Raw genomic sequence first — 17832 nt, forward strand, 5'->3', positions numbered from 1 at the left:
TTTCTAGGAGCTTAACTGTCGACACTAACATCGATATCAAACGATAGCATATGTGTAGGTTCATTCATTTCAAAATATGTGTAGGTACCTAACTAAAAATATTGCATTCCAACAATGATTATCAGTTTTTAAAATTCATTTAGAATAGACATAACACCTATTGTAATCATCTCTTTGATGTTCACATCAAAGAGATGTTTACATTGTTTGGCCCACGTTTAGACTTTATTATTGTATTTCTGGAATCAAAAAAGTCGTTTAGATAATCCACAAAAATATCACCTGACATCCAGATTAACTTCTGAAACAAATTCAGTGATGCATAAAATTCAATAAATTTTTTTTATCAGTTAATGATAAAAGAATTGGCATCTCGGGCCCGTTGGACCCACCTTGCCCGGATTAGGGTTAACAACGTGTTTACTTTCTGTACTGTCAAATTCCTGATGAGGAGGACTGGAGTCCAAGAAATTTGCTAGGATAGCAAGGGGTACGGGTCTTAAGTGGAGAAGAAATTGGCGTATTACACAAGTGAAATTTTAAACATTATCAAAGAGATTCGGATCGACGAAGAGACGAAGAATAAAGTAAAAGTGTAAAAAGTGAAAATAATAGAAATAAAGAGGGCAGATTAAGAAATAAATACAGTTTACTTATCAAATTAAGATTAGGTAATTTAATTAACAACAGAACAGTATGACGAATAAAGCTTACGTTTGAAAAGTTGCGATGGTCAAGTACGTACAGGACTACTTGCATTGATTAATGTCATATCAATAAATAAATTTTAAATTAATCTGCCCATAAACAAAATTTAAACAACATACATTCTTTGATGATTTGTCGAACAAATTTTTCAATTGAGTTCTTCTGCGTTTTAAGTAAGCTTCCATTAATTTATTTTAACCATTTGCTCAGAAATATTTAGTTCTATTAATTTATGAACCGCTATTAGCTTATTTGAAAGAAGGACCTAAAAATCGATATTGATTCAGAGTGGTTTTATTGTTACATTCTTGTCCGAAGCGTCCTTTGTAATGGCTTTTCTCTATAACCATGTCACCAACGATGAATAGCAGAGGGGTTGAATGCTCATTAAGCGCTTCTCAATTAACAAGCAAGTTGTAGTGCATTATGTTACATTTTTCTGATATTAGTTGACGTTTTAGTCAACAGTTGAACGTTGAACGTTGGTATGCGTGACAACTTCAAAATTTATGTGTATTAAAATTATAAATAGAATAAATGGGTCCAAGCTAATTATAATGTTAAGTTACTACTGTGTCATTGAGAACACTGAGAGTCTTTGTACGAAAAAAAGTAGTTCCTATGTCTTTTGCTCTTCAAATATCTTTAAGCAGTCCTTTATTGAAAGACGATATATTCATTTCTCCATTTAAGACGACAAAGGAACTGCTACAGGGCTGCTCCATATTCCCTACCCTATTAAAAATATGTATTCATTAAGAAAACCCTAAAACGCTGGAAAAGAAAGTGCATACCAGAAGAAATGGGCATACTATTCTTAGCAAGAAACGAATATCTACATGTCGTAAGTTTTGTTGACGACCAAATCGTGATCGCACAATAGGGTGGAGTGAAAAAAAAAATTTTTGAAATTTGATTAGCACCATTTAGCAAAAGTTGCATTTGATGTAGTAGATGACCCGTAAATTTTTTAAAAATTAAAAAAAAATTTCTTCATTCCCCGCCGCAGGCCCAAAAAATTAATTTTTTTTTTTATAAATAGCATTAACTACTAAAAGTTGCTTTTACTTCTGTAGATAATCTACAATTAAAAAAAATATGTATTATAACATTTTTTCATTCCCCGCCATGATCCTAAAAAAAGTTACGCGCCAAAACTTGTTAAAACATTGGTCATTTTATGGCTTCTTAACATTAGAAAAATCCAATTCTCTATATTTACTAGAAAAAAATTTGTTTAAAAAAAATGCATAATTGTCAGTAACTAAAACATCGATTTGACCTTCAGCTCGTTTTTTTAACCCATTGCTACTTTTGTCAGCATCGCATATTATCGCGTCACATCGGTTGAGAGCGCAGACTCTCGGCGCGGTCTCGGCTCTCGGTCTAGTCGATCTCAATCAACCACAGTTCAGTTCTTGGTTATTTGTCGCTTAAGTAAGTTCTGCTACGTAGTGCGTGTTGTGTTTTTGTACGAGAATAAAGAATACTTTAAATTAAGTTACCCAAATAATAGTGGTCGTGGATTTACTTCGTAGTAAATAATGACGACGCGAAGTAAAACAAATTGTCCTATAATTGGGCCTTCGATTGAGTTAAATTCGGGAGGAACAATGTTGCCCTCTCGGGAACAAGTGCTTCAATATTATAATTTTATAAGGCAAAAGAAACAAAGTGAAGGACAATACAAACCAAAGGTTGGTGAAATCTATGAAGAAATTGCGACGACGTTGGATGAAATATGGAAAAAAGCCTCTATTCCTACAGTTCATCATGTCACAATTACCAATCAAATAAAAAGAGAGCACGAAAAGCTAAACAATATCCTTAAGTCTTATTCACACGCTCGCAAAGAAACCGAAAGTTTTAAAAATAAAGTGGCACCTTTTAGGCAAAATGCTTCTTATTTGTTTGACATAGCATATTGCAAATGCAAATCGTTTGAAGAATGTGTCTGCGACATATCACACAAAGTACCGGTATTAGAAAGGCCATTTCTTTTGGACCAGCGAACTACACGAGTCATGGCAATAGGATCCCTAGACCGATTAACAACTGACAAGCTTAATAAGAAAATGTTAAGAAAATATAAGGAATCTATGCGAGAGAAACAAGTTGAGTTTGAAAAAAAAATTCCAAAAGAGATGCCTAAAGAAAAAGAAGCAGTTCTTAAAAACTTAGAGGAAGATATTCAACCCACGCCGTCAACATTGCAAACAAGAATTAACCTGCCGACTTTTGCAAGAGCTTGTGATAGTTATGGAATCGCAGACCGGCCAGCCGCAGCAATTGCTTCTGCATTATTGCATGATGTAAATATAAATAAAGAGGTCAAGGGAGAAATAAAGTGTACTACGGAGGCGGCGATAATTATCGATAGAAGCAAAGTAAGGAGGGAAAGGAAAAACATGCGACTAGATTTACAGGAAATAGAAAATGTTAGGGATTTAACTATTAAGGGCCTTTACTTCGACGGTAGAAAGGATAAGACGATGACAATGGTTCAAGCAGACGGTGGTATTAGTAAACGAACAATGGTTACAGAAGAACATGTTTCAATTATTTACGAACCGGGATCAGGTTATTTAGGACACGTTTCGCCATTAAGTGGGTCAGCTGAAAACATTAAGAATGCGATATGTATGTTTTTAACAGAGTTTAATATTAATAGATCCGATATACTAGCAATAGGTTGCGATGGAACTGTAATAAATACAGGTAACCTCGGTGGTGTCATGTGTCTTTTGGAAAAAGAATTCGGTAGACATTTGCATTGGATTGTCTGCCAATTACATTCTAACGAACTTCCTCTGAGGCATTTAATTGAAAAGTTAGATGGAACCACGTCAGGTCCTAGGGGATTCTCGGGACCCATCGGAAAGAGCTTAGCAATTTGCGACCAGTTACCAGTAATAAATTATAAACCTATTAAAAGTGAACTGCCCGAAGTAGATAGAGAACAACTAAGTACCGATCAAAAGTTCCTCTTCGATATAAGCACCGCTTTAAGTACAGGTGAATTTCCTGCCAGTCTTGCTTCCAAGAATCCTGGTAAATTATCTCATGCGAGATGGCTTACCACTGCCAACAGAATTTTAAGGCTCTATGTAAGCACATTGAATCCATCAGAAAACCTAATAGAAATCGCAACTTTTATTAATAAGGTATATGCCCCAATGTGGTTTACTATTAAAACCAAACCAAAAATAAAAGATGCGCCGTTCAATTTATGGAAAAGTATATATTTGAGCCGATATTTAAAGAAAGATTTAAGAGAAATTGTTGATACAACTATACAAAGAAATGCATTTTTCGCCCACCCTGAAAGTTTATTGGTTGCAATGATAACTGATGAAAGGCGACATATTCGAGAGCTAGCTATGCGCCGAATATTATCCATTAGAGCAAAGAAGTCTGCAGCGGGGGAAGAAATTAACATAAGAAAGTTTCAGGTCCCTAAAATAAACTTTTTGGCGACGGACTATGTTGACCTTATTTTTTGGCAAGAGCAAGTTATTAGTGAGTCAACATTAACCCAACATTTAAGTGACGAAGAGCTGAAAAATGCAATCGATAAAAACTCACTTATCTCTCAATTAACTTTTGATTTACTTTGTCACACTCAAGCCATTGAGAGATGTGTTAAAGTTGTGTCAGAAGCATCTTTAAGTGTTTGTGGCGCTAGTGCTCGAGATGGTTTTATAAGATCACGTTTAAAAGATCGCAATATAATGCCAATATTTGAAACCAAACGGCATTATAAGGCGGAATAACGAGTTGTTATAAAGTAGAAAATTAAAAATAATAATTAAAATAGGGTGGTTGGAGGGCGAGTAGGGGTGGTGGAACACGAAATGCAGCCACCTCCACGTGGTGTGTTCTGGGTAGTTTATAAAACTAGCTGAGAGCTGCATATTGGTCTAAAACTAAAAAAATTAAATATTCTTAAGTTAATGCGGGGAATGAAGGAGTGGTCAAAATGAACCAAAAAAAAGCATGAATGATCTACTAGTGCCTAAAAATAGATTAGCTGATAGTGCAATCTTGTATAAAAAATGTGAAAAATTTTTTTTAAGGTCACGGCGGGGCATAATTTCAAGGTCAAAAAATTTTGAAAAAAAATTGGTAAACATCTACTACTGTATAGGCAACTTTTGACATATAGTGCTAACTGCTAAAGTAAATTTTTGAAAATTCGAGATTTTTCGCTCCACCCTATCGCACAAGGCGAAGATGACCTGAATTTTATCATGAGAAAACTGGAACAGTAATATACAAAGAATAGAAAGGAATTAAACCTAAAGAAAACTGAATAACTAACAAAGGAGAATATAGAAATAAAATAGCTGGAAATAGACGAAGGTAAACAAATAAAAGAAACAGACAAATTTGTGTTTCATAATATCAAACAAAGGAACAACTGAAGAAAATATAAAAAATTGACTATGACAAACAAGAGACTGCATACAACAATTGAACCCGGTACTTTGGGATAAGAAGATTAGTATAAAAATAAAAAGAATGTAAAATAGAATATTTTCTTAATCTCCTTGTTATTTATGTTATCTCTTCTTGTTACTCTGCCGCTTCTCCTTAGGAATTCGGTCTCTGTTGCTCTAATTTTACTTTTGTTTTTCTTATTTATTATCCAATTTTCACACCCATAAGTCAGGATACTGTTTGTCGTGTTATATATTATATCGGTGATCAACATTACAGGATCTGTTATCTAAAGATCGTATAATTAATCCATATCTATATTTTGATATAAATGTGTAAATGATTGGAGTAAAATTAGTAAAGCTTTTTTATATACCTACGTAAGCACCACGTTACTAGATATATATAGTCCGTCCGCTTTAACTTTTCCCATGCGGTACGATTCATTTTCAATCAAATTAAGTCAAGACAGAAAGTAAAACGTACGCCGATGTGTGTAGTATATAGTATACAGTATACAAAATGTATATACACATCTACGTTCGTTTCAATTCATGTTTTGACTTAATTTGACTGAAAATAAATCGTACCGCATGGAAAAAATTATAGCGGACGGACTGTATGTATGTATGTATAGTCCGTCCGCTATAACTTTTCCCATGCGGTACGATTCATTTTCAATCAAATTAAGTCAAAACATAAATTGAAACGAACGTCGAGGTGTATGTACATTTTGTATACTGTATACTATATACTACACACATCGGCGTACGTTTCACTTTCTGTTTTGACTTAATTTGATTGAAAATGAATCGTACTGCATGGGAAAAGTTATAGCGGACGGACTATAGGTAGGTACCGCTATGCTTACGGGCTAATCCGGTCCGTTATCAGATGTGACTTTTAGCCCTGTCATGTTACTGTCAAGAAACTATTCAAAATTATTTTTCCATAAAAAAATACATTTATCAATAATATTGTTACTCTTATTTAAAATAACTTTATTCAAACACCTAGAATATTACAGTACTTTAAAACTTTTACAACTTTAACAAAATGACAACTTTAAACGTCAAATACAGCGGATCTATTAGAGGGAGAGGCAGCGCTGAAAAATCTCTTTGAATTTACTAAAGCTGGATTTTTCACAGTTGATTACTGTGAGTGTGTAGAGGAACATACTGCGGTCGGTCAAGCGAAACGTAGAACAGGGGCTACTGAGAGGGTATCAAAGTTGCTTTCCTACGAAGGTAATTAAATCCATTTACTAAGGCTGAAAATCAGTACACACATTCTAAATTAAATATAAATAAAAGTTATTATAGTCGGTCAGTTGTATGACGGGACAGAGCCGGTCGGTCGGCCCTAATATTAGATTGAGGAAATGAAGCATTTTGGCTCGCAATTTTTCGTCCAGCATGGATTTATTTAAACTTTTCACAGAAGGTAGGGAATAATAGTTCAAGCATCATTTTCTATATCATGCCGCTATCACACGTTAAAACCTTGGGGGTGGTTGCCACCCCATCTCGGGGCGGGAATTTTTTATTACATTTTAACCATGCAATTAGATGGACAAAGTGATTCTAAGAAAAAAATGTTTTTGGCGTTTTCTTCGTAAAACTAATATTTTTCGAGTTATTCGCGCTTGGAAATAACAGTTTTTCGACGAAAAAATAGACTTTTTTAGAGGGTTTTTTGATAATACCTCGAAAAATATGCATTTAATAAAAAAAAAAACTGTAAAAATAAAAATTGTATCTTTTAGTAACACAAACCAAATTCTTTTTCAATAATATCTTTAAGATCAATATAAACCGAGATACGGCATGTTAAAGGTTAGCTTTTTTCGTCAAATGCATAATTTGAAATATTCAAAGCCAAATAATGGGAAAATTTGCATTTTTCGGTGAAAACTTAAATAATATTTTTTTAAGTACATATACAATTAGTCCTTTAAAAAAAAATAATAAAAATTTCTAGCATGAAAATTAAGTGACTTATAATCAAAAAAATGTCAGTACCTGCTTTACTCTACGAAAAAATCAGTGAAAACATCCCCCTATCTACCTTCCTAATTAAAAATTGGTCTTGACATTTCTGTAGTTCCTTTTATATTTATATTATCAATACAATCAAGGAATTTGACCTATTTAAAATGGTACCCCGTCAAAATAGCCCCGTCAAAAAAGCTCCGACAAAATAGCCCCGACATAATATCCCGCACACAAAATAGCTCCGACAAAATAGCCTGCAGACAAAATCGCCGCGGAATAATAGCCCGCCGACAAAATAGCCCCGACAAAATAGCCCCGACAAAATAGCCCCGAAAAAAAAGCTCCCTTCAGAAATCATCATGAAATAATTCCTTAAAAATATATTTTTTCGGAAATGGTAATTATCCTCTATTCAGATGTTTATCTTAACCACATTAAATAAAAATTGTCTTTTCAGAGAACTCAAGTCCTCTCTTTCCTGCCTCTTGGAAGTTTGAACAATAAAGTTAAGCAAAAATCAATGTTAATTTATGATATAAACATTTTTTTCTGTTTTTGGGCAACAGTAAAATGCATTTTAAATTAAATAAAAAATACATTCTTCCTTTTTGTCAAATAATTTAAATTAAAAAAAAGTTTTTGGACACCTTGTATAAATAATTATGTAATTGTTTATAAGAGGCTGTTTTAGCCGGGGCTGTTTTGACCGGGGCTATTTTGTATGTGGGCTATTTTGTCGGGGCTATTTTGTGTGCGGGCTATTTTGTCGAGGCTATTTTGTGTTGAGGCTATTTTGACGGGGCTTTTTTGACGGGGCTGTTTTGACCGGGCTATTTTGACGGGTCACGATTTAAAATGCCTAATTTTGAAAAAATTGGAGTTTGAAGAAAAATTGATTTTTTTCAATTTGGTATTTTTCACATTTACTTTAAAATATCTTCGAAAAGACTGAAAATACGAAAAAAATTATAAGCTACTAAATTTTAGAATTTTTAATTGCTAAAATTGCCCTGTGCATAGATTTTCATTGCAGTGACTAGTTAGCCAGATATAGCTATTTAAAACCTCTATTTACCAGCAAACACCCCCTTATTCGAGCCCTTTAAACCCGCCCCAATTAAAAACTAAGGGATTCTACGGAATATAATTTATACAGTCTTATAGCTCTTTAAAAATCCTACAAAATTAATTTTGAAGAAACTTTTTATCGCCAAAAATATATGGAATTTTTTCGAGGTATTCTCAAAAAACCCTCCAAAAAAAGTCGATTTTTTCGTCGAAAAACTGTTATTTTCAAGCGCGAATAACTCGAAAAATATTAGTTTTACGAAGAAAATGTAAAACATTTTTTTCTTAGAATAACTTTTTCCATCGAATTACATGGTTAAAATGTAATTAAAAATTCCCACCTCCGAGATGCTGAACGAAATCCATGCTGGACGAAAAAATTGCGAGCCAAAATGCTTCATTTCCTCAATCGACTATTGGGGCCGACCGCCCGGCTCTGTCCCGTCATACACCTGACCGACTTTAATAAGTTTTATTTATATTTAATTTAGAATGTGATGTGTGTACTGATTTTCAGCCTTAATAAATGGATTTAATTACCTTCGTAGGAAAGCAACTTTGATAGCCTCTCAGTAAACCCTGTTATACGTTTCGCTTGACCGACCGCAGTATGTTTCTCTACACACTCACAGTAATCAACTGTGAAAAATCTAGCTTTAGTAAATTCAAAGAGATTTTTCAGCGTTGCCGCTTGGTCTTCATTATTTGTCACCTTTCTCTGCTAATATTCAGTTTCTATACATTTTCTGACGTTCTAAACGTCACGAGACATAAAAATAAACCTTGCAACAAATGAAGGGTCCAAGACTGTAATAGCTCAATGTACCTATGTATCTAGTAGGGTGGCACTTACTGTATAGTATACATATGTATAATTTGTGGTGGTTTTAAAGGCACCCTAGTCTTTTTTATGGAATTTGTCGTATTCATAATAAGTGTAGGTATTTTTTTTATAATAATTAATTACAAATTTTTAATTTAACCTTTTTTTGTTTCAGAATATTTTTCACCTCTCCTGTAAGTATAACCCTGAGTAAATATTTTATTACATAAGCTTATTTTTTACATAACATATAATATATACAGCTTGCCAACTTAAGCTGATACCATATTATTTAAAATTTTTACATTATTAATTTTACAAAAAAAAAGTTCTTTTTTATAAACACTTCTGCTTAATCTAAAATCCAAGATTCAAGCATCAGATGTCATATTTCACCAATATTATACGAGGTATGACAAAATATCTGAATTTTGCTCAAGAGTAAAGTACCTTTATATTTCACAATATCGAAAGTTGTTATTATGAAAAGTTGTTTGGAATTAAGGACTATATTTTAATAGTCAATTTATTTTAATCTATTTATTGTAATTGTTTGATTAATTTTAATATGCCTATTAATTAAAAAAATTCAAATTAGAGGAACCAAATATTATAGTTATTATTTATTACAAATATGATTCTTCCCTTAACCGTTCCGTTAGACATTGATAAGAAAAGAAAAAACAAAATTTATTCAAAATTTAATGAACAATGAAGAGTTAATAACTTTTCAATTAGCTAAAGTCTGCCTTTTAACATTTTTGCCTAATATAAACACAATTTTAGTAATATTACTATTATTTGAATCCCAATATAAAATATTTTAATGTAGCGTATTTGGTTAGTGTTTTTCGTAACCTAAAACCAGTTTCCTTTATCCGCAGAACTACTCGAACAAAATTAGAAAGTGCGGTCTGGAAGAATGGAAAACGGATGGAAGCTTGGATTTTAACAACCCCCTGAGGTCATTTACATGGGAATGGTCGGTAAAACATCTTCAACTTATCGGATCTCTGCTTCGCCTCATATACTTCCATAACCACGAAATCTAAGCAGATTTACTAGGTGTAGTTTATTTTGTATTTAGGCAAAATGATTTAAAATACGAGTATATAAATTTATATTATTCTAAATTAATATATTCATATTAGGTATCATATTATTAGTCCAGGGCGCATCTGTTTGGAGATGAACGTTGAGAGCTGACTCAAATTTTTTTGCAGAATTTGCTTGAAAATAACACAGATAATAATATTTGAGTTATCCTCCCACTCAAAATGGTCCGGAACATTGTTTAAATAATCAAAATGTCAAAATATGGAGAAAAAAATCGATTTTTATTTCTGAGAAAAGTTGTACTGAAAACTATTTATTTCTGAGAAAAGTTGTACTGACATAAAAGTTGTGTAATTAAATTTTCTACAATATAAAATTGGTTAAAAATTTAAAAAATAGTCACCCTTGTTGCAAAATAGCAATAATTGCGAAAAAAAAAAAAACCATAAAAACAAGTATTCGCATTTTACGTTTTTCAACCATTTATGGTACACTTAAAACCTTCATATTTTACCCAGAAAAACTTCATGATATATGTAGTAAAACAACACTGTAAATTTTATTAAGATCGGTTTAATAGATTTTGCAAAATAAATTTTTCAATCCAGCTTTGGCAAAAAAAAAATTATTTTTAATGTTGCAGGACTGAAAATAAAGCAGATAGCAAGTTGAATTTTTTTTTGCTTATAAAAGTGTACTCTACCTTTCATTTTCAATTTACAAAATTAAAATCGATTAATTGCCACGGCGTCAGGAAATTTTTTAAATAAATATTAATTTTTGGTGCTACGCGCAGTACAGCGGTGTTCGATTCACACAAGTTGATTTCCACCAAAATTTCCTCCAATATTTATCTAATATATTATTTTCTTACTCTATATTTTGTTGTATTTTAATATTTTAATTCCACAAAAATTAAACTAATTTTATTATTGTTTGTGATATATTGTTTAAGCAATTGAATATATTTAAAAATAATAAACTTTTATTCTCTAAGTTAAAATATATAAACAAAAAATTTTTGCTAATAAAAGTGTTATTTTAAGGGATCGAGTATCTGCTTTATTTTGCAATAAACAAATTTATTTATTTATATCGAAATGTAATAAAAATTAACATGTATCAATCATTATCAAAGGTCATTGGAATGCCCAATCAGAGCGAACTATTCGCTTTCCTGCGCGTAGCACCAATAATTAATGTTTATTTAAAATAATTCCTGAAGCCGTGCTAGTTAATCGATTTTTATTTTGCAAATTGCAAATAAAAGATGCCGTACACTTATATACGCAAAAAAATTTCAGCTTGCTATCTGCTTTATTTTCAGTCCTGTAACATTTTGGAAAAATGAATTTTTTTCGCGAAAGCTGGATTGCAAAATTTATTTTGCAAAATCTATTAAACCAATCTTAATAAAATTTACAGTATTGTTTTACTGTATCATAAAATTTTTCTAAGTGAAATATAAAGTTCCTAAGTATAGCATAAATGAAGACCTTGGGACCAGAAAGGGGCATGCCACCAAACAATATTTTGGAGAAAACATCATTTTAAACTTATTTTCAAATCCTGAAATCCAATTTTTCTTGTTAGTAAGGCCCATAATCGTTTGGAAATATAATATTAAATACACAATAAAAGTAACACAAATGTTTATTTAACGGTTATTGAGTTTTTGAACATTTTTTGAAAAAATATGAGGCTTATCCCCTTTTGTATAAAAAATTATATTCTAAAATATGAACATAAAATGCAACAATAAAATAATTCAGTTGTTAAAATTTTCAATATCTGAAAAGTCGTCCAAATGTTCAATGTCTTCCAGTTGTTCATTATTCTCAATATCAGGTAGAATCTGTTGGCAAGCACCAATTTCTCTTTACACTGTTTTTTGCAACCGCAAGGTGCACCTAATTTTTTTTGTTCTATTTTCTTCCCTTTTGTATTTATATTCGTAAACTAGATTTTTTTTAGTCTTGCGCTTAATTTTTTATGTCGTTGGGTATCGTTGAATCTCCATCTAGAAGGCGCCTTCTTTTCTGGAGTTGGCAAGAGAATTCGAGAAGTATGTGGGTTATAAACCTATTCATTTTCCTACAATAAAGTAGGTATTTTACTAAACAGGGATAAGCCACAAAAAACCTTTAGAACAATCCTAATAGTTTTAGGTTCGAAAAATATAACATAAGGGGACAAGCCACACATTTAATAAACTTACTGTTCCTGAGTTTATATTTCCCCAATCGCTGCTACTTCCGGATACTGTATAGTCTTTGTCATCTTCGCTTTTATTTAAAAACGGATCTTGGTCACTGTGTTCAGAATCAAACTCGGAAAAGTCTATTTTCCGTTTACATGCACGGGAATTTTCCGCCGCCATGTTGATTACTATTGTGGCTTTTCTCCTTCTGTTGCAATATAAAGTAATGGTGACACAACGGGACTTAATTAACTACAGCGGCGCCATCTATGAGAAAACTGCTGAAATTTTCTGTTTGGGACATTAGTATGGTCTTAAGGTGTGCGATTTCTACTTTAACTCATTTTTGACGAAATTGTGGCTTGTCCCCTTCTGGTCCCAAGGTCTTCAAATGGGTGAAAAACGTAAAATGCGAATACTTGTTTTTGAATGGTTTTTTCGCAATTATTGCTATTTTGTAACAAGGGTGACTATTTTTTAAATTATTAGCCCATTCTCTATTGTAGAAAATTTATATGTGTAACTTTTATGTCAATACAACTTTTCTCGGAAATGAATACTTTTAAAGTTATAATCAAAAAACGAAGAAAAAAATTCGAATTTTTCCCTAATTTTTTGACATTTTGATTATTTAAACAATGTTCTGGACCTTTTGACAGGGAGGATAACTCAAATATTATTATCTGATTTATTTTTAAGCAATTTCTGCAAAAAAATTTGAGTCACCTCTCAACGTCCAAATGTACTAATATTTTTACAGATGGGCCCTGGTCTATATAGGTTATATTAAGTAATAAATTAGGTAATATATCTTACCCCGTAAGAAAAGTGGCACAACTCCAAATTCTGCAAATGTCTTATGTCAACGTTACATTCCTAATGAATAATCTTCTGTCAAAAAAATTGTCACAAGTTGATTTTTTATAATTATTATTCTCCTGACATATTGACTAGTGTTTATATGTGCTTTTCCGTTATTCACCTCATTTGAATCACGAACAGTGGCACTTTTCAGTTGTATCTCGTTCTTCGACAAGTAAGCTCTCTCCGCTGCTTAGAATAAAGACATTTCGAGTTGTGACGTTTTTCCAGTTGTAGCCTGTGATAATTGAAAATACACATAATATTTTGGTTTAGGACATTTTTCTTTTCCATATAAATACACTTCTTATTTCTCTTTACTTTGCAATATGCGACTTTCCCTGTTACGCTCTGACTTAATTTACAGCTATGACATTTGAAGAATTGGATAAGAAAGGTGTTGTTGAAAATTTTGTCTTGGACACATTTGGCCTTCAAGCAGTGATGCTGTGCCCTAAAGGAAATATGTCAATATTTTATTCTAAATCCAAAATAAACTATTATAATTTGACCATTTGCGAAGTTGGTAATAATGCTGTAGAATGTTTTTTTTTGCATGAGGGTGAAGGAAATCATGGCGCCAATAAAATAGGGTCTTACGTATTTAAATATGTGGACAAGAAAGCTTCCGATATTAGTTATGACAATTTGGAATTCACGTTCTACTCTGACTCATATCATTTAAATGTTCTTAAATTAGTCCAAGTAATGAAGCTTAAAATATGACAAAACCTCGCCATTTTTACAGAATGAATCGATTTGCTTGAAAATTTAAGAATAAGTAGTGGATAGTCCAAGAATCAAAATCTATATGAGGCCAAAAGGCGCTTTTACCATGGGGGTGGTTGCCACCCCATCTCTGGAGTGGATATTTTTTAATATATTTTGACCGTAAAAGTTGGTAAAACCATTCATTCTAAGCAAAAAACTTTCTATACATTTTTTTGATAAGATTAATAGTTTTCGATTTATTCGCTATCAAAAGTGTTTTATATCAAAAAAATCAATGTGTTTAATTAGTTTTCTGCTAATAACTGAAAAAGTTTTCGTTTTATCAAAACAACTTTGCTTAACAAAAATGTACCTTTTGAAAAACTAAACAAAACCATTTTTTAAATGTTCTTTAAGACCAACAGTAATAATCGAGCTATACTTTACTCTATGTTAGCTCTTCTTCGTCAAATGCTAAATATTGTAGTTTCAAAGTCAAAGTCGGGAAAACTATGCATTTTTCGAGGATAACTTGTTCAAACTAATTTAAAGTATTTAAAAATGTCTATCTCCAGAAATAAAAAAAAGTCTCTAGCTCAAAAATTAAGTGACTTATGAAAATATGGTCAGTTCCTATTTTTTTAGCGAAAAAGTGATCAGACAAAACTCCCTAATCATCACGCTAATTAAAATTAGTCATTGGCCTTATTTGGTCTTCTTTATTTATGTATTATTAATAGGTTCTGGAAGTTTGGCCGGCTTAGAATAATCAGTTAAAAAAATGGAGTTAAAAGCGAATAACGAATTTTTGTAGTTTGGTAGAAAATGCATTTTCTTCAGAATAGAAAGATTAGCGGCAGGGATACAAAAAAATGTTTAAATATAAAATTGAAGCTTATTTAATTCCCAAGTAACCGCTTTACAAAATTTTATTCTGGGGCAAAAATTGAATGAGCTATTAATAATTAAAACTTGTAATAACACACAAAAACCACCTTTACCAATCCTTTCAAAGTCACCTCTTCTTGTGAGTGAGGATTCTAAAAAGATTTAGTTTTAACAGACTTATATATCTTCTAAAAACCTACGAAATTCTTGTTTAGCAAGCTTTCTAGGATAAAAAATAAATAAGTTACGGTTAAAAAATCAATATATTTTTTTGAAAAAAAAAAAAAGGAGAAATCCAATTGGAAGCATAATAATGTAAGTTGGCTGTGTTTTTAGTCATTGACCTTATTCGTTCTTCTTTATCTATGTATTATTAATAGATTCTAGAAGTTTGATTGGCTTGGAATGATTAGTTTTAAAACAAATGGAGTTAAAAGCGAATAACGAATTTTTGTAGTTTGGTAAATTGCCATTTCTTTCAGAATAGAAAGATTTGCATCAAAGATACGAAAAAATGTTTAAATATGAAATTGTAGGCTATAATTCCCAAGAACTTGGTTTAAAAAATTTTTTGTAGGTTTTCTATTTGACAGTATTTCTCATTCAACCAATTTTCCTTTGCTTTCATTATTTTCTTTTATAGTTCTCTGTATATCTTGGTACATCTTGTTTTGTCTATAATTTACAAGCAAACGATCCTTTGCTTTTCAATTAACTTATGGATTGCATCGGTCATCCAGTCTTTTTATGTGGCATTTTTTATTGATCTCACCTTTACTTGTTTGTAATATCTTTTCTTTTATGATCTTCAATTAGATGTTTGCATCCTGACCGTTTCTTTTTTCAAATTCAGCAAGCAGTTCTTGATTCATATTTTTTAACGTTAAATTTTGTGTCAATGTTGTATCTATTTTAGCTCTACTTTTCTATCTCTAGCAATCTTCTATCTCTCTGTATTTTTCTGCGATCATGTAGTTATAATATATATTTAATCTGGTCATTTGTTAGATGGTGTTGTGGATTTTACCTACCTGGAACATGCTTTTAATAATCCAGGTGCCGACTTAGACGATTGGTCTATGTTTAGGGATTTAAACGTTCGGATGGGTTCTATTAGCTCTCTTCGTGGAGATTCTTAGCACCCCCTGATCATCTAGGGCCTGCCGAAGGTAGGGGGTGGGCAGCAAAGGTGTGATTTAACTATGAATAGTCAATGATTTGGGGAGATAGTGTACGCAGTAGTTTCTCCCTGCATTATACGCCGCAGTTTTATAGCCAGTTGAATTGATATCTGATTACCACCTATAAATTCGAGATAACAAACCTGTGAGGATTATTTTCGTCCACCCTCCTATTCACAACTGTTCTGTAATATATCTGTAGAATACTTCCCTATCAGCCAGCCAGCCAGCCACATTGTTTGATTTGCTTGTCTAGATAATTGCTAAGAAGAAATGCGTTCAATGTGCGTCTCCGTTTAGGATTTTGTCCTCTTCAGGGTTTGTCGTGAATGTATTGTGTGGCAGTAAAAGCAAACAGTCCGAAAAACACACTGGAGCAAGTGTCGTATCCTGGTGTTTTTCCTTGGTTATGCCAGACGGTGGTGTCCAGAAGGCTAAAAGTCAACAGAGAAGAAAGTTTTGATGGATTGTTGTTGGTTCCATAGATATTTACGTGTACTGTCCGTGCTTTGCTCTCGACCAGTCTCCCTAGAAACCATTGTACAACGACAGGCGAACCTGCGTCCCTCGTGGGCGGTCAGGAGGTGGCTTTTGAGCGTAGCGTGGACAGTGAGCGTTCGAGTGGAGAAAATAGTTGCGGCTATTTTCTTGGGACGAACAGGTATAATTGTGCAATGAAGTTGGAAAACCGCAAAAAACCAACTTCTCCCTATTCGGGGTAGGGAAGAGGATATGTTATAGGTGGGTACGGAAGGCTAACGGAGTAGCCTCAAGGATGTTTTCGTACTCTGCCGGGAGTTCGTCAATGCATGTTTGCATTAGAGCAGACGGTAAATGAATCTTTTTGTGTTTAGGCGTTCGGCAGAGTACGTGGCCGGAAGATGAACAGGAACATTTGAGAGATTCTTGTGTGTCGGAGGGGGGGCCGTTGATTACTTTGATTGTGAAGTTCCTGTTCAGAGAGTTTATTCTCTCGGTGATTTTGGGGATGTTTGAGATGTTATGGATTTCGTTTGAGGGGTATCGCCAGTGCTCATAGTTGCATCTACGCAAGATTCTACGTTCTGCCCTCAACAACCTCTCTTGTTTTGATCTAGCACAAAGAGAGTAGATGCATGATTTGTACTCCATGACGGGTCGAATAAAGGTCTTGTAAGTGTGAATGAGAGTCTTCTTGTGTGTCTTGCCAATTTTTCCCGAGAGAGGGTTGAGAAGTCTGGCCTTGTTCCTTACCCTATCTAAAGTTGCCTTTAGATCTGCGTCCCAGTTGAGAGTCCTGGTGAACAGTACTCCCAAATAGTTCGCAGTCGGGCTAACAACAAGCCTTTCTCGTAACAGTCTCAGTGGATATTGGTCGTCTTCATTAATTATGATTCTATATGACACAGAAGGGGCGCGAAACACAATTGTTGTTGTTTTGTTCGCGTTCAGCGTGACTCTCCACTTACAACACCATTCGCCGACCCCGTCCAACAGTGCCTGGGCTCTTCTGAAGAGGAGTCTTGGGTTGTATCGAGAGGTTGTTGTGAGCAGAGTCGTGTCGTCTGCATAGAGAAACAGCCGAGTACCTGGGATATTTTGGTTAGTGATGTCGCTGTTGTAGATGATGTACAACAGCGGTGCTAGGACTGAACCCTGGGGAACTCCAGCTTGTGGAGTGAAGGGGGTGGACTTTTGATCGCCTATTTTCACTCTGACAGTTCGGTTGTGGAGGTATGAGTGTACAATTTTGGTAAATTGTAATGGTAGCCCGATGTCCAGAAGTTTCCGAACAAGACCGTCATGCCAGACCTGATCGAAAGCCTTCTGCACATCCAGGAATGTGGCTATGGCGAATGAACAATCGTTGATGGTTTGAGTAACTTTAGTAGTGAAATCTATTAATGCATGTTTAGTAGA

General features: G+C 33.3%; 1 protein-coding gene across 3 annotated transcripts in view; it reads left to right on the top strand.

The window, feature by feature from the left end:
- LOC126889574 (high affinity cGMP-specific 3',5'-cyclic phosphodiesterase 9A) overlaps window positions 1–17832 on the top strand; it is a 1727652-nt gene that overhangs the window by 584595 nt on the left and 1125225 nt on the right. For all 3 annotated transcript variants that reach the window (XM_050657957.1, XM_050657959.1, XM_050657958.1), the window contains exon 2: window positions 9212–9230. The gene's annotated coding sequence lies outside the window, so the exon portion shown is untranslated. The remainder of the gene's footprint in view (window positions 1–9211; window positions 9231–17832) is intronic.

The sequence above is a fragment of the Diabrotica virgifera genome, chromosome 8 (assembly GCF_917563875.1).
Source record: "Diabrotica virgifera virgifera chromosome 8, PGI_DIABVI_V3a".
In the NCBI taxonomy this organism is placed as follows: domain Eukaryota; kingdom Metazoa; phylum Arthropoda; class Insecta; order Coleoptera; family Chrysomelidae; genus Diabrotica; species Diabrotica virgifera.